The sequence below is a fragment of the Lissotriton helveticus genome, chromosome 2_1 (genome assembly GCF_964261635.1).
Source record: "Lissotriton helveticus chromosome 2_1, aLisHel1.1, whole genome shotgun sequence".
Classification (NCBI taxonomy): domain Eukaryota; kingdom Metazoa; phylum Chordata; class Amphibia; order Caudata; family Salamandridae; genus Lissotriton; species Lissotriton helveticus.
The window spans coordinates 195553512-195566475 of record NC_136059.1 but is presented as its reverse complement, the minus strand read 5'-3'; the positions used below and the strand labels follow the sequence as shown (position 1 = coordinate 195566475).

The following is a 12964-nucleotide window of genomic DNA, read 5'->3' as shown; positions in this document are numbered from 1 at the left end:
ATCGGTCTATAATTAGATGGATCATCCCTTGGACCTTTCTTATGTAAGGGGACCACCTCCGCCCCCTTCCATGATAACGGAATGGGGGCACCCCTACAGATGGCAACGAGGAGGGAGCAGATAGACAAAACACTGAAGTGAGAGAAGCTTCTTTTCTGAATCCTTGATTGGCATGTTGCTACGTTATAAAACCATTTCAATGAGGAGGAAAACCAAAGAAAGTTTTAACAATCATGTTATTTGCTTTCAATTGTGTTGCAGCTTAACACTTGGCTGAATTCTACATGGCTCATGTGCCATCATCAGGTGGTGAACTCACATGAACTGATGGTGTGATTTCTTCTGCATTTCTATGAGAATAGCAGCTCTTTGTGGATTTAGCAGCCAACTCCCTTATTCTGCAGGGACCAGTAGGATCATTTGGAGACGTTTGTTTAAAAAAAATAATAGTCTGCTGGATATTGGAGATGGAAAGTTGATGGTTGTAAAGATCTGGACTCCATATAATGTTATTACCATCATTCACGGCCCATAGAATGTTATGGCAGTGATATTCCAATTAATTGCTGGTGGTTAAGACCTTCTGCAAAAAGCATCAATGGTTAACTCTCTGCGGCACAAAATTGTGGGCCCGAGCTCAAAGTAAGGGTACATGAGGGAAAAGGCAATAACCAGCTGTTAATGGTTGACTGCAGGTAGGCAATAAGGCTATTTCTAACCACTGCACCCCCCCCCCCCAAACACAAATGTCACCCAGCCCAGACAAAAAAGCATCCCAAAATCTGGTTTCTATCCATGTCACTGACGCTAGAATGCAGGCAAACAACTTTATTTAGAGGCAACCTTCTGAGTGGTTGGGCTAATATCAGGTTGCTAATTGAATCATATTGGCAAAAACCAGTATATCAGTTGTACATCGAAATGTTTTTAAGCGTCACTAACACATACTGGGCAAAAGAAAAGAGGAGGAAGAAGAGGTGTGTGTAGAATGTTAGTCCTTGTAATGTACTAATCGATTCATCATGCCTGGCTTCTTTCCTTCTGTACAGTGGTGACGGCTGGCTGTCAGCCACTCGCGACTCCAGTTTTGCAACACCCTAGCCCTGTTTGTCTACAATAGATACAATTATACCAGAGCAGGGCTGTCTGCATAGCATTTAGATGGAAATGCTGATATTCATAATCACAATGGTGCAGTACTAAAATTTTACAGCCATTTAAGTCTGTAGCTACTTTTGGAAAAGGATCACTAGGTAGGATCATCTTGTTATTGGGACTTTTGTTGGTGCTTTGAATCGAATGATCACAGTTAATAAGATGGACCAGTTGATTAATGCATCTGCTGCAAAAATTAGGGTTTAACATTCAGATGGATTAGTTTCTTGGCAGGGCGACTCAGCCCTCTGGTGTGGTTTCCAATATAGTTCAAGGTGCGACAGGAGGGAGAGCAGAAAAGCTTCCAGTAAGCTGATAAGCTTCCAGTAGGCCACAAGCAGAACATCCTGTGAAGAGAGGGCAAGTGAGCAAGGCTGGAGAATCCATCCATCCAATCAAAGATCACCCTGGACTGGGCAGATGCCCAGTGGCCTGCTAGAGGCTGCTCACACTCAGCTAGGCACAACTACAGTATGTCCTCGAGGACCACTGCAGATATCTGTGATCAACAAAACAAAATGCCAGTACTGCTCAATATTTTCACTAGTTTAGCAGAGCAATGAAAAACACAACTGTCCTGCATGGACCACTCTTTCAGTCCTGATTTGATCTCAGAAGCTTTTTATTTGCTATATTTAAGTTTCTTTTCAAAAATCAGATGCGTTTGACAATTATTTATAATCAAACAATTAGAACCATAATCTTACAAGGGGAGCTCCTATTTACAAAATCTATGTGAGAGTATGTACAAGAAATAACAGTATTTTACACAAGAAAAAGACAAGACATGCATTTGATTTCAATCCATAACACTAACAGATCTCTGGCATACAAGATTCAGGCTCTAGCAAAAGCTCTCTGGCTGTAATCAATTTGTACATGTGGAGCTTTCAAACAAGGAGGCAGGAGCAGAGAGTAAAGGTGGCATATTCACTGGAGGCTGGTCTGCAAGAGAATGGTGACAATGTCTAAAACGTTGAGCTCGCTGTGGGCCAGGTCCTTCGCATTCTTGTGACACTCTCCAAAGCAGCCATGAGGTGGGCCCGTTAATATGGACGCGTCAGACATTTAAATGATCTCGGGGCTGGACTGCCTAATAGGGCTCATGCAGATTGATGATGGATAACGGGTGCCAGGTCAGACACCTTGACTCTACTGGGGTGGGTGAAAGGCCTTCTGCAGAGTTGAGGAGGCGGCGGTTCTTTTCCCGCATTGCAGGGAGGCAGGCGACTGGGAACGCTGAAATGTTAACAAGAGTCTGATTACGTTTCATGATGTGGGAAGGTGAATGGGGGGCCAAAATACCATCAACCAAGTTCACAGCAGAGCGTTCAGGAAAGTAATGACCATTGATGAGTAAGAAAAACAGTGTCACAAAATCAATTGACATGAAGAGAAAAATTAGGATGAGCAAGTCCACAGAGGGACTAAATAGGTATGTTTACACCAGGAGACAAAAATTGTCAATTTGGTAGGGCCAATTGATGAGGTAGAAGATGAGTCATAAGAAAAGCTGCCATGGTGTAAAGGACTCTCAGGCAATCCATGCAAAGACTCTCTTGTGGGATAAGCATATTCCACATCCTCGTTGCAGGAGGGATAGGCAAATGGTCAATAGCGTCCATCTTAATGACCGTGTTGTGTAGTGTGTTGAAAGTTGCGGCAACCCCAGGATTTCTAGAAATTGTGGGGCACGAAACAGCAGGCGTCACACTATTCAGGAGCGGCCAGACGTTGTAACTTGACATTGTCCACGAGATGTATCTGTTGTCTTTGCGACCAGGAAGCGGTGGTAAAATGACTGTACGAGTACCCTTCAAGCCAAGGACTGGAACCGGTGCTCGATAAGAGGGACCTAGTTCTGTTTTGTTCTCCAACTTCTCTCGGACCAGATCCCCAACTTTTGGAAGCCAGCCGGCCAATGGAATCAGCAGTGCAGCATCAGTGGCAGAGGTCAAATGTTCCGTTGCAAGACTGACACGGGTCTCTTGTAGGTCCTGTAACATAGTAGAATGATTATCTACGCCAAAGGTTGCGGCAGCCGCTGCAACGTCTAGACCATCAAGGTCTGGCACAAACATTTTGATGCCAAAGGGCATCTCGTATGGGGTCCGCCCACCCAGAGGTCTTCTAGGGAGATTATTAAGTGCACATTGGACTTCATACAAATGGGCCAGCCAGTTCCTGCCAGTACCTAAGACAGTAGCTGTCAAAGATTGCTTTAAGTCACGGTTCTTCCTCTCCACAATTGAATTGCCCTCAGGCCTGTATGGAGACGAAAACTGCACCTGCACCCACAAAGACTTCATTGCATCCTTGTACGCCTTAAAGAACGCTGGACCTTGGTCCAAATGAAAGGTGCCACAGGCAAAGATCCCGACAAAGATACGCAAATCCCTGATGACGTTTTGAGCGTGAGCACTGTGTTGTGGCCAAACCCAAAGGAATCTAGTGCACGAATCAACTGCAACCAAAATGTATTTATATGCAGTATCTGAAGAAAATGGACCGCCTCGATCAAGATATACACAACCAAAAGGCAGATTAGAAATGCATAGCTGTGTTTGTGGTGGACGTGTTACCGTAGAAGGCTTAATTTTCTGACAGATATCACAAGAAAGTACATAATTACGGGGCTGTTAATATAATCCACGTCACCAGTAATGTTGCTGCAAGATAGAAACTGTCGCAGACACTCCGGCATGGGCCGAAGCCATGCCTTCGTGTGCGGCTTTGATCAAAGAGTATCTGCGGTCCACATTGGGAATCAGCTGATCACCAACGTCTGGTATTCTTGCAAAAGGAACTTGTTCGTGAGTTAACTGATAAGAATACTTTGAAGGGAAACCCTGTGGGTGATTGGTGCCCTCAACAGTAGCAGCTATTGCTGCCAAAATCTCATTATCAATCTTAGCCATGGACCTTGTAACGGCTGCTACGGAACAAGTGGATTCTGCAGATTTGGCTGCTTCATCAGCCAAAGAATTACCTACAGCATGTGCTCCCACACGCTGATGGCCAAGACTATGTATAACCTGCGTGAGTGGGAGACCTGTTTTAAGTTCTGCCACTCGAACCCCCAGCTGTTTATGCTTTATTGTGCTGCCTTTAGAATCTTGATAATCATTTTGAGACCAAAAGAATAAGTTGTCTTTGAAAGACTGAACACAGTAATAAGATTCCCACACAATATGAGTAGACATATTCGGATCTGCAAACTCAAGAGCGAGAACCAGAGCGCACAGCTCAGCCAATTCGGCGGTATAGTCTCTTAGCGTCTGTGTATGCACTATATTAGACCTGAATTTTCCATTCACTATTGTACCAGCCACTATAGCACAAGCCGCGCATGTTTAGAGCCAGTGGCCGGTTGCGCCGAATAATACATTGGTACTCCTCTAAAGGAAGCAAAGACACAGGAAGTGGATGAACATATTCATATTGCAAGAGCTCCTGTGCCTGAAGAGAGGGGTCAAAGATAAACGTGACATCAGGAGACCTCAGAGAAGTAGCCCATTGTATGCAACGGGGATGAAATGCTTTATATTTTGGCACACTTCCCTTAGTCAATTCTTCTAACGCAAGGAAAGGTGAAAGCACCAAAATGCATTTCCCCTGCACCAGTGCGCGTTCCTTCAGGACTGCCATTTACACAGCAGTCAAAACTTTTTCATCAGTGGAACACCGCATTTTGGCTAAAGTGTACAAATGCGATTTGTATGCAATAGGTACTGTGTCACCTTAAGTGTACGTCAAGTAATTGAAACCCACTACGCCTGGCACGATTCGTATCACCAGGTTTGTGTGGTTATCACATGTCAACAAATACTTAGATTCAAGAAGATCAGACTGCAAGGAATGCAGTATAGCTGAATGTTCCTAAAATGTAGGCTGTATCAAAGCATAATGAGGCTTGATACGCTGGGCATAATCGGAAATGTAAGATCTCCCGAAATTTAAAAATTCCAGCAAAGACTGAAGTTTCTTCAGTGTAGATGGAGACTGCAAACATGCGCATTTCTCCAGAAAGTGGGGTGCTAAGCCCCTACCTTCATTATTGAGCCCATAGCCCAAAAAAAGCACAGCATAATAAGCGATGTGTGATTTAGCAAGATTGAATTTGTAACCGTACTCCGCAAACATAAGTATGATGCGGTCGACACAGCCTAGATGTGGCCATAGTTCATCGTCCGTCAGATAAATATCGTCAACGTATGAGTAGACATCTGGGTCAATGCTGTCCAACAAAGAAACATCATGAGCAGTGAAAACCCCAGGGCTATTCTTATACCCCCATAGGTAAACACCGACATTTTTTCTGTTTTCCACCGGCTGTAAATGCTGTCCATTGACTGCATTCAGGAGACAGGTTATCACTGTAGAAGCGATTGGAAATGTCAAGTGTCATTCTATATTTCTTACGAATAAGACTGTCAACAAGTGCAGAGCTATAGGTATTCTGTACTGCAAAAGTACGACAATGAGAGTTCAAATGGTGGTAATCTAACACCATGCGATAAGACCCATCGGGTTGAATACAGTAAAAAGAGGATTATTCTTCGGTGACACACACGTCTCAATCACACCTTGATACTCTAACTCAGTTAGAACATCAGAAACAGGACCTTTAGCTTCCCGCCGGATGGGATACTGGGGTTGAGGTTGTGGCATAGACAGCAATGGAATTTCATGTGCCTGAAATTCTTTATCCCAGCCCACTTGGTTACGGTACACCACCGGTGAAAGGGCCAAATCCTCAGATGCAAAAGCCTCCGCGTGCTCTTTGGGGACGTACCGGTATTCGGGGTGCTTGTGGAGATGCGGGCAGGAGTGCACCTACGCACACACTATCTGGGAATGCGTACATATTCAGAACTACTGGTCGGGTTGATTAAGAGTATCCTTTAATGTGCCACTCTGAGCATCCTTTCATGACGCACACAACATAATCTTTGCTACAAACACAAAGGTGGGAACAACTGTTTCATCTTGTTTGGTAGGATGAAGTGGCATGTTTTACAAGTTGGTGAACGAGCAACTACCGTTAGGACAATACCATAGCACCAAGTGCATCAAATGGATGATATATCGTCCATGAGAAGCAATTGACTCTTTCTATAGGAAAAGAAAGAATGTGCATTATGTTTAGCTCCTTCCTACCCTACCCGTCCTCTAGAGCACTGGTAAAAACTGTTTGTTGTAATAAACTAATGTGCCAACCACATCAAAACATAAAACAAAGACTGAAATCTTGCCTTTCTAGGAGAACCTACCAGACAGCACAAGCGATCTGCTTCCAAAAGACGTCAATAGGACTTCTCAAGAATGTAGAGAGGCTTACAGCTCGCTCATTGCTTACCATTGGTAGGACTGATGCCATTCTTTTTTGCTTGCTTCTTACTCAATGGCTATTCATGCCTTAACCTGTCCATTACGTGTTTGCCCCTCACTTAAGCATGGCCTCTTTGTCATCAGATTGGCTGGCTTCTATGCTTCTTTTGCTCACTTTTAGGGAACTACTTTTTTCCTATTCACTAAAGCACTCTATGTAAGTGTGTTCTCCAGCGCTTCTCCTAACACAATAACCGCTGTGCCTCCTGCGCGCTGTGGTGCTGCCTCTCTTGTTTTGAAAGCTGCCTCTTGTGTGCCAAACTCCCCCATGATGCATTCTTACTTGTATGCTTCTCATCCTGTCCTCATGTTGCTCTACCTCATGTGCTGCTTCTTCCCTCGCCTAATTACTCTCTGCTGCTTCCCCCACCAGCTTCTCCATCGCTGCCCCCATGCTCACCACCTTTAAAAAAAAAAAAATCTTTTAGGTGGGAGAAGAAAGCAGGCAGCTACCTGCTGCCAACCCCCCTGTCTTAAAAAAAGAAAAGGTGCTTTATTGCTACTTGTATTTTTTTAATCTACTGATCCATATCGGATTGATAAACAAAAAAAATGGCACCTACATAATGATTCAATGCGTTTGCAAACGTCATCAGATGCGCGCACCTTCAAAATGATGCATCCGTGTCATTTAACTTTTATTCTTGCTAGTTATTTATTTGTCGTTTGGCAAAGTTGCACGCATCTTGATGATCCAGTACAGCATCACCAAAAAGCATTGGCAAAACCAATAGGTCCCAGGGGCCTCATTTCTATATTCAATTGTAGATCATTGTCATGCACATTGGTGTATGAACTTTCTCCAAAGATTGTGTTACATTCTCCTCAATAAACACACTTTTCACTGTATTCAATCTTTCCATTTAACCTGTCACATCACCCTGCCGCATGCCTCCCTTGGCATGTGCCCTGTTTACTTTCAGGGTGTATTCTAGATTCTGCATGGTCTCCTGACTGCAAAGTTTCATGCTGTTGAACCAGTTGTATCTGGAGCTGAAGATGTTTGTACCATCTTTGCTGTGCTGACAACAAAATCTACATTTAATTTGTCTATGGATTATGGATTTATTTTAACATTGGTGACGAGCTGAAGAATCAGTCTTGTCATCACATCACGGGTACAGAGTGTTTCTTGGACCTATGGATTTTCCCCCCCCATTTTTCTGTGCCTATCGGAAATTGTTTATAGGTTACCTGCGTATTATTACAGATTTTTTTCCACCTCAAAGCATCGCTATATTTCTCGTGTACCTTCTGGGTATTTTATGTTTGCCAACTTTTATCTTCAGTGCCTTAATTGCACCAGCGGCAGTTTTTTTTTTTTTATGAAGTGCCTTGCTTGCACCTGCTGCAGTATTCACAGTGTTTGCGACCCGTGGGGAGTGGATTACAACCTGGTAAAGGCAAGTAAAATTCTAGCGGTGAATCCGCTTACCGCGCTTCAACGTGACCTGCCTGCATTTTTTCAATTGGAATAGGAACCATACAAACATTCCATTATCTGCTGCATTCTTCAAAAGCAGCGGGCGACACACGGAATCCATTCTCTACGTTTTCATTCGTTCTTAGAACACCTTCTTCAACACTGCTACAAGCTCCCTGATCTGCTGCAACACGCAGCGTCAAGAGTGTGCCAGCGCCAGGAGCGTGCAACGTCATCAGCGTCCATTTTTGTTTTGTTGCCATGGTAACTTATTTACGATATTCCAGCGATGCCGAAGCCTTTTTGCATGTTTCTTCGTTAACATAATTTAGGGGTGAATATTCATTATGAGTAAACAGAGAGAGCTTCACTCCGGGATTTTCTACATTAAGTGAGTTTGACCTTACTAACTTTATTTATTATTCATTGGACCATCACTGTAAAATTATTTCACGCACTACTATTCTCCTCGAAATAACTGATATTATAAATATCGCAAAGGAGTTAAAGTATCTTAAGAACGTTAAAAATAGAAGGCTTTCATTACCCCACATGGCCTTTATACTAGGATGACTTTTGGGCTGGCATCGGCCGCGTCAGTTTTCCAAAGAGTCATGTTCCAAATTTTCAGGGACATAGACAACTATGTCAAGTGTTTCCAGGATGATATCCTAATATTTTCAAAAAATGAATCTGAACATGAAGCACACTTGAATGAGGTATGTACAAGATTGGAGAATAATGGCCTCACAAATTATTTAAACATTCTGTAGAGTACTTGGGACACACCTTGTCTGGGGATGCTATCCTTAAAGCTCCATTACCAGAGAACAAAGAACAACTCATATCTTTTGCAGGTATGTGTGAATATTATAGCAAGTTTGTGGAGAGTTTTGCCACCAAGATGGAGCCGTTAAGTAAATTGTTGAGACAAAGTGTGAAGTATGAGAGGACAGAGGAGCAACAAAAGGCATTTGTGGCCATTAAAAAAGGACATAATTAATGCACCTACCTTGAAACCACTCCGCATAAATAAGGAATGTATTATCACTGTGGATGCAAGCCTGTATGGCCTTGGGGGCGTTCTTTCACAAAAGGAGGGAAAGAGGAATGGAATGTTGCTTTCGCCAGAACATTGAATGAGTGTGAGCGCAAGTATGTCGTCAATTGAACATTATAGAGAATATGTGTGGGGTAGCAAATTCACACTCAGAACGAATCACAAACCATTAGTAAACATTCTATCCGCTGGAGGGGGTGGAACTCCACAGCCAGAATTGCAAGGCTGGCATCAAAGTTACAAGAGTACGATTTCAAAATGGAATATGTTCCAGGTAAAAAGAATATCACGGCTGATTGTCTTTCACGTTTGCCTTGCGGTGATAACAATGTAAACATGATTTAAAAATGTGATTTTGTAGTGACCATTAAGGATATTAATCGAACAAATTTCCAAGAGATGTTATGTTATTTGTTATGTTATGTTATTTTATTTTATAAAGCGCACAGATGCCGCAGCCAAGAGGCGTCCCGGCGCTTAGGATATGGTGAAACACAACACAGAAACTAATAGCCCAAGGGGAAGGAACTAAACAGTAGAAAATAGGAAGGTCTTCAAGGCCTTCCTAAAAGAAAGCAGATCAGGGATGGAACGGAGAGGGGCAGGCAAAGAGTTCCAAAGAGCTGCCGCCATCACAGAGAAAGAACGTCCGCCCATCCTGGCTCTTTTAAAACGTGGCACAGTGGCGAGATTTAACCCTGAAGATCGAAGGGCTCTGGAAGGTACATAATAACAAATTGTCTGTGAAAGAATAGGGGGGAGGCTAACTTGAGAATTTTAAAAGTTAAACAAAGAGCCTTAAATTTGATTCTTTGCCCAACAGGCAACCAATGAAGATCCTGAATAGTACGGCGTGCAGAAACAAACTTCGGAAGGCCGACCAACATCCTGGCCGCCGCATTTTGCACCCTCTGAAGGCGGACTAATTCTGCCTGGTTAACGCCCAGGAGCAAAGAGCTGGCGTAGTCTAATCTGGCCAGGACCATAGCTTGGACAATGATCTGTCTGGTGTCCGCATCGAAAAACTTGAAGATGGGTCGAAGGCACTGCAGAGCCCCAAAACAAGTACCGGCTACACATTTAGTATGGGTGACGAAGGAGAGTTTATCATCCAGCCAAACCCCAAGGTTTCTGACTTCGGCCACTGGGGTGGGAACAGGGCCCAATTCAGATGGCCACCATTGGTCGCCCCAGAGCTCACTTTCCCTACCAAAAATAATAACCTCGGTTTTAGAGGCGTTAAGTTGGAGTCGATTATTCCCCATCCAGCCCGCCACAGCTTTAAGAGCGGACTGAAAGGTGGAAGCATCCATGTTGGACTCTCCATTAAGTGCCACCGCCAGCTGCGTGTCATCGGCGTATGACACCATGGTGAGACCAAAACTATGGGCGACCTCCGCCAACGGTTGAACATATAAATTAAATAAGGTAGGGCTAAGGGCCGATCCCTGCGGGACGCCCTGAGAGATAGGGCGAGGAGCAGAAACAAAAGGGGGGTGTGGACACTTTAAAGGTTCGATCAGTAAGAAAAGATCGGAACCACTCGAGTGCTCTCTCTCCGACTCCGGCCTCCTCGAGGCGGTGTAAGAGGATCTGGTGGGACACCGTATCAAAGGCGGAACTAAGATCCAATAGGATCAGTGCCGCCGTTTGACCCTGGTCCAGCATCTTCCTGATGTGCTCCACCACAGCTAGAAGAGCCGTCTCGGTACTGTGACCCGCACGGAACCCATTCTGCGAGTTATCCAATATCTTAGCTTCCTGCAGATGGGATGACAGGATAAGATTAGCATGTGATTCTGCTAATTTAGCTAGCCAGGGGAGCAGGGAGATGGGCCGGTAGTGTTCCGATTTAGTGGGATCAAGGGCCGGCTTTTTAAGGATAGGAATGATGGTAGCCTGCTTCCATGCACTAGGAACACTGCCGGTGTTAAAGGACAGCTCAATAAGATTGTGCATAGCCGGGTAGCAGCACTCAGCAAGTTCCTGGAATTGAAGGGGTCTCATGGGGTCGTCCGGTGAGCGGATTTAACCTTCGTCGTCAAGGTTCTGAACTCCTCCAGAGTAGGACTGGGAATGATCAGCAATGGTGCAGAGGCCTTAGGTACGATGATGTTCTCCTCGATGGAAGACTGAGAGAATGACCGATAAATGGCCTCAACTTTTTCGACGAAAAATGAAGCCAGATTCTCACAATGATCTAAGGAGGCTACAAGAGTAGTAGATTCGTTCTTTTTACTTGTGAGGTCCTTACAGACCCTAAAGATAACCTTTGTGGGATTCGTGCTGTTCTTTATCTCCCGAGAATAGAAGGCAGCCCTAGCAGAACAGATGGCCCGGTGGTAAACTCTAGTACAGGCCCTATAGGCCGACAGAACAGCTTTGGCAAGAGAGTGAACAAGCTGATGACCTAAAGAAATTTGTGACAGAAGGTTGGCCTACGAAATGTTTTGTTAGACCTGATCTGTTACCTTCCTTTAATATTTCAGAGGAATTAGAAATGGAAGGAGGATACATTTTTAAATCGGGAAAATGCGTTCCTCCAAAAAGGTATGCAAGATACTATTCTTACCATTGCACACCATACTCACCCTGGAATTTCTTCCATGAAACACCTTGTCAGGAGTTACTTTTGGTGGCCTGGCATAGATAGATTCATAGATCGGGTGGTCAGGGAATGCGATGAACGGGTTTCTAGTGATAAAATGTTAAATACACATACTCCTCCATTAAAAGTCATCAAGTGGTCTTTAGACCCTTGGTAAAAAGTTGTTTTTGATATCTCGGGTCCCTTTAATGTTTTACCTGAGAGTTCACACTATGCTCTGGTCATTATAGACTATCATTCGAAATGGCCAGAAGTCAAATTGTCCCCAAAGCCACAACGACTGCGGTCATCAATTTTTTTAAAGATGTCTTTGGCCGCGAAGGATGTCCCTCCACTTTAGCTTCTGATAACGGAGTACAGATTACATCTTCTGATATGGGAGATTTTCTTAAAAGCTGTGGCATTGACCATAGGCTCACCTCACTTTATGAACAACATGAGAATGGACAGATTAAGTGCTTCAATGAAGTTCTCAAAAGCTTTGTTACAGACTCTTTCAAGTTTGGTGGTAGTTGGGTAAGTGCTTTAAGAGAACGACTATGGATTTATCGTAGCACACCACACTCAACAACTGAGGGCAGTCCATTTAAGTTGCTCAAAGGAAGAGATCCTGCTTCCAGTGTGTGCCCATGGAAGTTCAGAAACAAATGGCAATGTATGTTTGCCAATAAAGAGAGCGTGCGTGACACAGCTAAAAGAATAGAAACCAAACAAAATAGGACTAAGGAATGGTACAATAATAAGTGGAGGACTAGGGAACACTCGTTCCAGGTTGGTGACTGGGTTAGAATTCTTAAACCAGGCATAATGAACAAAGGCTCCAACAAGTTTGGGAAAGCTATTCGAATAAAAAAAAATATTCAGCAACAGTGTAATTACTCAAGATGGTAAGACTTGTATTGTTAGATTAGCCAAATGTCCTTTTAAAGGTATTTCCCAGACTTGTGAATTTGATGGAACAGACTACCCCATCACAAGCTCTCGTGGTGTGCAAGATAATGAGCCTGTTGCCTCCAGAGGCAAAACGTCTAACCGCCTTGAACAAGCTCCTAAAGAATGTATTGATTTTGTATATTCATATTGTAGTACTGTTTGCTTTTCATTTATTTGATAAGGGGGATGTGTTACATTCTCCTCTCCACTTTTCACTGTATTCAATATTTCCCTTTAACCTGTTACATCACCCTGCCGCATGCCTCCCTTGGCATGTGCCCTGTTTACTTTCAGTGTGTATTCTAGATTCTGCATGGTCTCCTGACTGCAAAGTTTTATGCTGTTGAAACTGTTGTATCTGGAGCTGAAGATGTTTGTACCATCCTTGCAGTGC

General features: G+C 43.8%; 1 protein-coding gene across 3 annotated transcripts in view; it reads right to left on the bottom strand.

The window, feature by feature from the left end:
* KIF24 (kinesin family member 24) overlaps positions 1-12964 on the bottom strand; it is a 269135-nt gene that overhangs the window by 252096 nt on the left and 4075 nt on the right. The window lies entirely within an intron of this gene.